At 39.3% G+C, this 10,528-nt stretch overlaps 1 long non-coding RNA gene across 1 annotated transcript; it reads right to left on the bottom strand.

Moving 5' to 3' along the window:
- Positions 1-7,483: 7,483 nt before the first annotated feature.
- LOC134425872 (uncharacterized) lies at positions 7,484-9,939 on the bottom strand. Its single transcript, XR_010029801.1, has 3 exons — positions 9,881-9,939; positions 8,769-8,840; positions 7,484-7,532 (listed from the first exon to the last, which is right to left on the bottom strand). It is a non-coding gene; the product is annotated as an uncharacterized LOC134425872 (long non-coding RNA).
- Between the last annotated feature and the right edge of the window lie 589 nt (positions 9,940-10,528).

The following is a 10,528-nucleotide window of genomic DNA, read 5'->3' as shown; positions in this document are numbered from 1 at the left end:
CAATGCCTTTGAGCAATTCTGCTGCACTGGCAGGCAGCAGGTATTTGGTAGTGCATATCTTTAGTATTCTACACAGACTCAACAGAACAACCCTAAACTTAGAACAAGAAAATACCCTAAAGTTAGTTTACCTTCCTTGTTTGTCCTTTTGGTTCTTTAGGTCAGTCCAGTAAGTGGCGATGGATCTCTTCATCACGGCTCTTTTTTTCAGCAGCTCTTTTTTCCCGTGCAATTTTCTGTACTTTTTTGCTGATCTTTTGTAAAGGATTGACACAAGGACTGCAACATATTAAAACAGCTGAAACTGGTTGATTTCCAAAGTAGGAATTTAGAGAAGGTCACCTAACTTCAGCCATGAAATCCTAGCTCCAGTGAAAAAACCTCAAAAGGCTATAGTTGATTTCAGAGGCCATCATAAGATTCATCACCAGAAGAAAGATTAAGGTGGGGAGACGCATTTCAATGCTTTTCCCATTTCTTACATTTTTTTCATGGATTTCACCTTTTGATTCATACAGAATCACTCAGGACAGAAAATACCTTTAAGGTCATCAATCCCAGCCATTAACCCAGCACTGCCCAGTCCACACAAGGCACACCCCTTGCTGCCCAGCTCTTCCTGAGAGAGGAATTCCTGCACAGGGCTGCTTGTCTCATCCCCAGCAGGCAAGGATAGGGAGACAATGCAACCATGACCAGAAATTTCCCCAGTAACAAATTAACAAAATTCTGTTGGCTTCTTAACACAGCTGTACTAGGGATTGGGCAGGAATGAAGAAACTTTTCCATTCAATTTTTAAAATCTACTCCGTATTATTCAAAAATAGGGCTATTTAAGTGTACCTGCATTTTTCTAACCTTTAGTGTTTTAACCTACCTGTCCTTGCATGTAGTTCTTAAAGAAGACTAACAAAAGTGAGAGGATTAAGATAGGCTGGCACAGTTATGGGCATAGCAAAGCCATCAGAGCCCAGCTCTAGACAGGAAATACTGCGCTGATAGCACACAAGGGAAATTGCCAATTGGCAGGGAACAGATGTGTAGATTCTGCTTCCTGCATGAGAAACACCATGGGAAGGAGGCAAACACACAGTTTGTCCATAGGGATGTGGAAAGTAACAAAGCCTCACTGGCTTGGGAAATTAGATCAACTAGAATTGATCAAGTGTGGCAAGGAGAGGAGTACTCAACTCCCTCTATCAATATTACAGGAGTTTCATGTTCCTATATTTTCTTTGTCTGGCCATGGTATAGAAACCTTGCAATTTACTCTAGAAGAGGCACAGTGGAGTTAAACAATTAACCCAAATTTTGTCAGTGAAAGTCCTCTTATTTTTTTCCATAACTCTAGAGAACAGTTTTTACTTTTGTGCACACCAGTTGCATTTGTACACAGATTTGGCATTGTACACAGGACTCTCTCAACAATGACTGTATAATGTTGAAAACAAAAGAATTTCTATCCAGAGAGGTTTTTGGCTTAGTAAAGGAATGTTTCTCAAAGCTCTATCAACTGTCTCTAAAACTGGTAAAACTCAAAATTACAGTGTGGTAGGATTGCACCTTTCCTCAAACTTAAGTGTATGATATTGGAAATTTAAACCATTTAGCATCTGATTAGTTACTGCATTAAAAAACAAAGCAAAAAATCAAGTCAGCAGAAGAGCAAAATTCCTAGCTTCACTGGCTATGAAAAACCACAGAAATGATCATTTAAACATTAATGTGAATTCTCGCAAAATGAATACATATTAATTCATTTTCCAGAAAATTTATGATAATTTCATGTCAATTCTTTGCCTCCTGCATTCAGAGTCACTGATGACTCAGTGCAGCTATCTGTATGCTGAGCATCAGCTGTTGAGCACAGTGTAAGATGTAATGTGGAGATTTTCACAGCAGGTTTTGTCAAAATGTGGAACTCCACAGCAAACAGCCATCTGCCAGGCAGCCTCATTAGTAAAGTCTATGTGTGTGTGTATATGTGCAAGTATATGATCCCACACAGACCACTATGTCTTAGAAGAGTAAAAGTTTAACACTTGGAAGAAAAAAATCTTCACTAAAAAGACAATTCTGTCATATTAACCAAGTTGTAGCACCAAACATTCAATATGAACTACTACCTAAGCAGAACAAAGCATAGCTATGTTAATTCATTCCATCAGTTTAATGACCTTGATGTTGTGGAGTTTACATTTTCCCTGCATCCTGAGAACACATACACATGCTGAAACACTTCACACTATCAGACACTAAACTGCTTGCATAGAACTTGCAGGCTGTGAAGTGCCCTATACATTAAAAACCCCACTCTGCATGTTAGAAACTTTGGAGATCATTAGTTCCCAGCTCACAGCCCCTCTCTATTACTCTACTCAGGCCTCACACTTTGTTCTTCCCTTCCTTGTCTTGCTGCATAACTCCAGGTCTGTCCTGGAGGGAATCTGCTTTTGTGTTTTACATGCAACTTGCCAAGCAAGTGAAGTAAGATTAAGTCCAAGTCTTTTATTTCCAGGTCTTAGAAAGAGTACTGGGGCATTAAATAACCTTTTTTTCTTTAAGCCAAATTGACTCTCTGTTTTATGCAGCTTCAAAATAGGACTCATCTTTTATATTTGAACATTAGTTTCTTGCCCTTTTTTCCCCCAATCTTGTCTCCCTTCACCTAGTTAAAACATGTCAGTTCTCCATATTTTCACCATTTAGAACCAGTACATCATAAATTAGGTCTGGTCATGTGCAAACACTTACCTTCTCTGCAAAAGGGCACAGCAACAGAACGGTAGAAATCCCAAAAATAAAAATCCTCCTCCGGTAATCAAAACCACTCGAATGGCCAGCTGCACATCTGTGGAGCCAGCAGAAGTTTGCATTAGTTCTGAACAACTCTGACACAGACACTGAGGCTCAGGTGGCACAATCACCTCTAAGAGAGACACCTTTGGTGCCATGAAATCACAGCTCAGACAGGTGTTTCATCAGCAAACTCTGACTGTACTCAGACACACTCATGCCTAAAGACTTCAGTAAATGCCAAGGAAAACTGCCACATCTCAGATGAATTTAGAGTTGGACTCACTGATCACCACAAGGATCTTTTCTAACTTAAATGTTTCTATGATTCAGCAGCACAATGGCAAAACAGTAAATGTTAGGAATGAGCTCAGGTGAGAAAGAATTGGTCTCAAATTTCACTTCAGTTGGAAAAGCACAAGTGTTTGTTTAGTTTCAGAGGCAACCAGGGTTTGGTTGAGCCTAGGGCATGGGGCACTGTTGAGTGGGGGGAATAAACAATAGTTAAGAAAACCAATCAAAGTCCTCCAGAAGCTGGTTTAAGAATGGAGACAAAATCTTTCAAATGAATTCTATTAATCCACTTCAGTTCATAACTTTTGTAGCATTTTCTTAAGGCCTCATTTATTCCCAGTGAAATTCAAGGCAAACCTTCCAACAAGAAGAACCATTCAGTATGCAGCCTGTGACCAGCTGAGAAACACAACTGCCATGAGTCTAATATCTGCTAAGTGCTTCTATTTTGTCAACAGATTGCTACAAGGCAAACAGTAAGTGTTTGCATTTTCTTTGGACATATGCTGTGCATCTAGGAGCATTCAAGGAGCTCATTAATCTATGAACAAATAATTCTGTAAAATAGTCAGCCCTCGACATTGATGTCCAAACAATAAAAGCTAACTGGAATGAGGAATCAAGCAGTCACAGATGAATAAGCATATTTAATTTTAAAATTTGCTTCAGTATGTATCTCAAAAACGAGCAGAGGAGCTATAATTTTCATTGTACAGCTTTTCTTCTTGCTGTAGTGAAGTGTCTTTTATACAAAATATAAAGGGCCAAACTAGGACTGAATATTATTAAAACCTTTAATTTCTGTAATTTGTCCCTAATTAAAAAACAGATTCTGATAGCACTGAATAAAACTTCCTTCAATACAAAGTTATCTAGCTGGTAGTAACTCCAGCTGCCCCAGCACTGGAATGTGGAGCTGCTCAAGCACAAGAAAAAATTCAAAGTCTTATTTTGACCTCAGCCTGCTCCTGAAGAAGCACAAACAAGAGAAAGTGAATTCATGTTAGCTGACAAGTAACCTTGGGGTTTCGTATCTGTGTTAAGTCAGCTCATCCTAAAAATTGGGATATCACCTCTGAAATCAGTGGAGGTATACTGAATTATACCAGGAAGAACTAAATCACTAAGTTTGAGATTATTGTTTCTTTTTACTAACTTATTATCCATGTTCAGCAAGATTGCTTGTGTCTGAAAACTCTTCCTACATTGTTGGTTTTTTGTCCTTGGACAAATTAAGAATTTGACTGGACACAGCCCCTGGGAAACCCATTGTAACTAATGCTGGTAGAACAGGGAGGATTAACTATATGGCTGTGAGAGGTGCCTTCCACACCCAGTAATTATGCCTATAATAAAACACCTCTAAATTGTTTGCTTTTTTTCAGTTTATTGAAGCAACCTCCATGAAAAGCAACAACTGTTTCTAGAAAGCTAGACAAATAGGAAAAGTTTAGACTAAAAATTAAGATTTTACACAAACCTTTCAGTAGAGCAAAGATAACTATGGAGTTATAAGGAAAGATAGGATCTACAAAAAGAGCTTTTTGCATTTATATGAGGAAAAAAATCATGCCCACCAAGTTGATGCTCAAAGGAAAAAAGGAGGTAAAATATAATGTTAAGGCTATAATTTGATAATACAGAACCACTGACATTTTGGTTATAAGAGACTCCTGCAGATCATGTAGATCAATCTTCCTCCTGAAGCAAGGCTACCACCAATATGAGATCAAGTGAATTGTATCTTTTATATCCAAGTCTTGAAAACCTCCAAGGCTGGGGACTCCATCCTTTTTCTGATGAACTTTTCCCTCCCTAATGTCTGAGCTGAATTTCTTAAGCATCAGTTAGTGGCAATTCCTATTTGTTAAATCATCTGATTCTTCCAGGAAGAATTTGTGACTCTTATTTTAGTAACTCCCCTCCCAAACAGGCTTCAGTAGCTATTAAACAGCCAATTAGCCTCCTCTTCACCATGTAAAACACAAATCCAGTTCCTTCACTTTTTATTCACTGCACTTTCATGGAGTCACTACTTTGGATTAACCCCCACTCTCAGCAAACTTTACTTCATTCTTTGTAATGACATATGTGACTATATTTATTTGTATGGCACTTGTTCTTTGTTTGTACTGGGCTTGACAGTATCCAGAATATTTTCTATTAATTAATTGTTTCCTTTATTAGTATAGATGAAGAAATACATGCAAGCTTACAGTTACTTTAAAGAGAGGGGTGTCCTGGAAAGCCAAAGGTACAAACAGCAACAAGAACTATACTGTGTGACCAGGGGCAGGGATTGCTCTGGGGCAGCAACCCCGAGCAGCACACTCACCATCTCTCACTGGCATGTAGCACTGCTCCTCCTGGCCAATTCTGAAAGGACAGCAGTGAATTTTTGAGCATTCAGTCAGGTTCAGGCCTTCTACAGGACAAGGAGTTAAGAGTCGCTCATTGCTGAGGCGGCAAGCTTGAAAAAGAAAAAAAAAAACCAGTGTTGGGTAAGATGTCTGTCCTGGGAGCAATGTGAAACAGAAGGAAGTCATCACTTTGGTGTATCTAGAATGTTTTGATTAATTAAATCTGCCACGAAACAATATCATTGACATTCATGTATGTTCTTTCCCAAAACCGAACCAATTTTTATATTGAAATTAGCAGAAAAGCTAAATCACGTCATAGAAAATCTTCTGCAATTTGCTTTGTTTCTGTAAAGATCTATTACAAAGCTGAATCTAAACATTGTGGCACATTTTATACTTAGATTGGTAAAGTAAGTGAAAAAGACAAACTAAGTTTTCTGACTGTTCTGTTTCTAATTAAAAACCAGCAGAAATTTAAGGCTTCTTTTCTTTTTTGTAGGACTACATTACAACTAACCATCTCTATTTGGCATTTATTATTTGTTTCTGCAAGCAGCTGAAAAATCAGCTGCTATGAAAACCCCCCCACAATACAGTTAATGAACAACACATTTAAGCAGTTTTTGAGATTTCCTATTTAATAGCAGATTTATTGATAATCATGAGATGCTCTGTGGGAATGGTTTGAATGTGTAAGATAGTTATAAATAGCAGACGCCTCTGTATATTTAATCCCTATAAAACATCATATCTCATCCCTTATGTTACACAGCAGCTGCAAAGCATCATTTGGTTCCAACAACTCCCCCAGGACTGGCTGTATTGTCAGTCTCACATTTATCAGAGACATTACTGGTAGCCAAATTCAGTTTATTAAAAGGGGGGGTGGGGGATCGGAATCTTCATCAGTCCTCCGTGTTTACTTAGGCCTACATGTGAGCAGTAGTGGTGGAGACACACTGATATTAATGCAGAAACACACCAAGTGAAAAGTGCATTTCTCCTTCTCATTAGTCTATGGTCTGGTTATGGAACCAGGCTGGCAGTTTTTATACAGAACAAATATATTTTGTACTCCTATTACTTTGCTTTTTGATATTAGCAAGTTAGCATTGTGATTTCCAGTTGTCATCCTATTGCAGGGCTTCCATGCTGTTATCTCCTATTGCAAAAGTTCCATACCTTCTTGGTGTTTCTCATGGCCATCTCCTCAGAGCACTGACTCTTTCTTCTTCACAAAGCAGCCACTGACTCCAGTTCCCTTCTCACCCAGCCACCCCACTCTTTTATAGCATCTTCTTCTCATTGGGTACAGCTGTGCCCTGTTAAAGTCAGGCCTGCTCCTAATCCTTGATAATTGGCCCAGCTGCAACTCCTTAGGGGTAAGATTACTTTCTACACTATCTTTATTTTCTTGTATTCTATCCCCCTACAATTTCCGTCTCCATAATTTTATGAAATAATGTAGTTCTTGTAATTTTACTTCAGCAGTCCAAAGGTGAGTGGATCAGTGTAATCTAACAGGCCTGAAGCCTTCCTTAGCCACCAGAAGTGGGAGACACACCAGTGTGGGACAAAATCCTTCTTTCATTCAGGCTGTGACAAATTCTCTTTTCTCTCTATGTGTACATGGGAAGACTGGAAAACTAGTCCAGATGAGATACAACAAAGCTAGGCATGGTGGATCCCGTGCCAAACTTCCAGCGTAATTCCAGCATTTCCAGCACAGTCACATCACTGGTGATGGAGGTTTTACAGGAGGGTAGCAATGCAAACAAATCTGTGATTGTCCCAAAGAGGCACTTAACAATCCTATTTTCAAGAGCTCTAGTGAGTTTTGCAGTATTAGACTGAGGGTTTTAAACACATGAACTGCTGACAGTGATGGGAGGGAGGGTGGACTGGAAGTGAGGCAGAAGTGGGAAGGAAGAGAGAAATAAAGCTGCAGGGTGAAGTGACACTTACTCATTGGACTGAAGAAGCTTAAGAAAGATTCAAATACACCTTTCATTGTCATGTTGGGTTTGCTGGGTTCCTCTGCACTCTGCTCTGAATCAGGCTGAATCGGTGCCGCGAGAACTGAAAGTTCACAATGATTAGCTCATTACCATCAAAACTATCCGTAATTAATTAAAGCAATGACATTTTCATACTGATTATCGCTCATTAGGAAGGCATTTACAGTCATCAGGAAACTGTGTCTACTGATGGCTAGCAAGGTTAAGCACAGATGTCTTTCTGTTGTATTCACTTATATTGCTTTAAATTGCTTCATGAACCACAATGAGTAAAGAACTAAAGCTGTAAAATTTAAATTAAAGAATGCATTCAGGTGGAAATTGTCAAGGATAAAAAGCCCTGTTGCTCACCTATGAGGTGCAGGTTAGATGAAAAAGCTTGCTGCATGTATAGTTATATTTTTCCTATGCACACAAGCAGAACTTCTAACTTTTTAAAGATCAGACCCCAGTTCAAACACAGAAATATGGTGAAAGGCACCTTTATCAGACACAACCAAATATGCATCTATTCCAGCTTCTTATTTCAAACAGTGACCTGCTGCAGTTGCATAGTAGAGCAAAACATCTCTAAATATAGAGGTACTGTTTACACAAATGCTGCTGATTTCTTACTCTGGGACTTCCCAATCACCTTTCATTTTCACTATTCTAAAAAAAAAAAATGGGATCAGTAACCCTTGCTGCCTCCCTACATCTCTTTTTCATTACACCAAAAGTGCAAATCACAGTAGGACTCCACTGGCAATCAACCACTCCCCAGTGAGGGGGAAGAAAGAGACCCAATATTCCCACCTGTTTTCCTTTTTCCTCTCCATGAGGGAAACTTACACCATCACCACTTTAATAGCTTTCAGTGATGGAGTTTGCTGAAAGCCATTTCATGGTGTTAGAGTCCTTGTGACAGAAGTGAGATCACAGCCTAACCAAAAACTCAGGTATTGAGCAACTTCAGTCTTTTGGATAATTCTTCAGCAAGAAGAAGGAAAAAAATAGAATAATCTAAAATTGGGGGAAAAAAAGAAAAATCAATGATCAACTGTGAAATAAAAGCAAGTTGTACTGACAGGGATGAAACCAGCAGGATGTATTTCTTGTACAGATGCACAGAGGAAAATAGGAAATATAGTTGCAGGAAAAAATATATTTTGCTCTATTTAAGTCTCAGAATGGATCAATCCAATCTGAAGCAATTGCTTGTAATATTTCCCAGTATTTTCCAAGCATTCCCAAGACTGCTTGCTAGTAAAAGTGCTTGCTGCTTCTCTGAGAATGTTTTTGTCCTTGCAATACTCACGTGAGTGGATGCTACAAAGCAGGAGCAGGACCAGGAAGACCCACATCCAACGGGTGCCCAAGGGCAGCATCACTGCAATGAAACCAAGAGCAGTAATAGGTATGGGGCCCTGCATAAAACAAATTGTTAATATTCATATTTATGGGTTAGAACAAACCTGACAGTTGATTGCTGCACAGAGCAGGACTGCCTTTTTTTGCAAGAAAGAGGCCCAAACCCATTGAAAATATATGTGTATATATTAACAATAAATGATTTGGAAGGAATTACTCATTTGAAGGGAGTTGAAAGGAAGTCATCTTGTTAACAGAGACTAGCCAAAAAATTATCTTTCTGAAGTATCCCAGAGCTGGACACCTGGCACTTAAAAAGATAATATTTAGCTAAAAATTTTAATGTGAGTTCAATGAACAGAATCAAGAATGAAGAATGAATAATTTTTGAAAGCTTAAAACTGAATTCTAGTTTAGCTCATTGAATTCTTCACTCTTTTCACAATTGGAGCATATGCAGAGCTTTGGATAGCATTTTTAAAAGGTGGTTCAAAATGGTATTAGGGACAAAAATACTTTTAGAAATCCCCATGTGATTCATAGTAATTTACCAGCAGGTTTAATCTGGGTTTTGTACCTGCAAGCAACCCCTGATGACTGCTTTGACAGATGCTGTATTTCACTTTGCCTGCCCCTCCTGTTTTACCCTAAAAAGGGCTTTTTTCAATTATTACCACTTAGTTCTAAAGACAGCTTAAACCTAGAGACAGTTTGTTAGTACTGGGGAGGGGAGAGCCCTGTTTTCTGAAGTGCTGCACAGGGAAGAGACTGACTGCATTTCATGTGGATATTGCCCTTTGAAGGGTCAGCTCTTTCTGCACTCCTGCTCAGTGAGGAAAGTTCCCTGCCCTTGGAAGTGCCTGTGCTATAGAGGATTATACAAACCTGTTCTATCCCATAGAGAAACTACTTTGGTAATGTGAAATTATTTCTGAAGAGGACAGGAATCATGTTTTCCAAGAGTCTTATTAAAATTTAACACCATTCATGACAAATTGGGAAAACAAGGGAGAAGGAAAACAAGGTAAAGAGAAAATTCTTTTTCTTGCCATTACTTACTTCTTTTGCTGTCTCCTCCAGCCATGCTTGAGCAGGGCATGAGCAGCTCCCCACGGTGCAGCAAGCACAGACTGGCCCTGACAACCGTGGAACCACAGCACGTCATAGTCACCACCCCCAGTTCAGGTGCATGGAACAGGATGGAGCAACTGAGGGGCCAGAAAAAGCTCAGTGGGTTTTGGGTGAAATTGGCCCCAACCTGAAATTGGCTTTTCCCTGTTGGAAAGCCTCTCAGGTATTCTAATTCACCAAGTTAAAAACAAGTTCATACTCTTACCAGTCACACTCCAGTGTACAACACAGAAATATCACCTAATTGAGCAGACCAGGTAAGAGATCAAAACACACTCCTCTCAAATCAAAAAGTTCAGTCAGAATACTTAAATTAGAGCTTCTCACTAATCCTTGAAAGGTGAATTAATTAGGTATTGCTTACCAAATATTTGCACACTTGAAGCACAAATCTGACACACATCTTTCTTAGACTTGGAAAGTCAATCATATCCTGGGCTGCATCAGAGGGAACATGGCCAGCAGGTCAAGGGAGGTGATTCTGCCCCTCTATTCCACTCCCTTGAGACCCCACCTGGTGTACTGCTACCAGCTCTGGAGGTCTGGCCTGATATTAGCTGGGATAGAGTTAAATTT

The sequence above is a fragment of the Melospiza melodia genome, chromosome 16 (genome assembly GCF_035770615.1).
Source record: "Melospiza melodia melodia isolate bMelMel2 chromosome 16, bMelMel2.pri, whole genome shotgun sequence".
Taxonomy (NCBI): domain Eukaryota; kingdom Metazoa; phylum Chordata; class Aves; order Passeriformes; family Passerellidae; genus Melospiza; species Melospiza melodia.
This window is presented reverse-complemented; position numbering and strand designations above follow the sequence as displayed.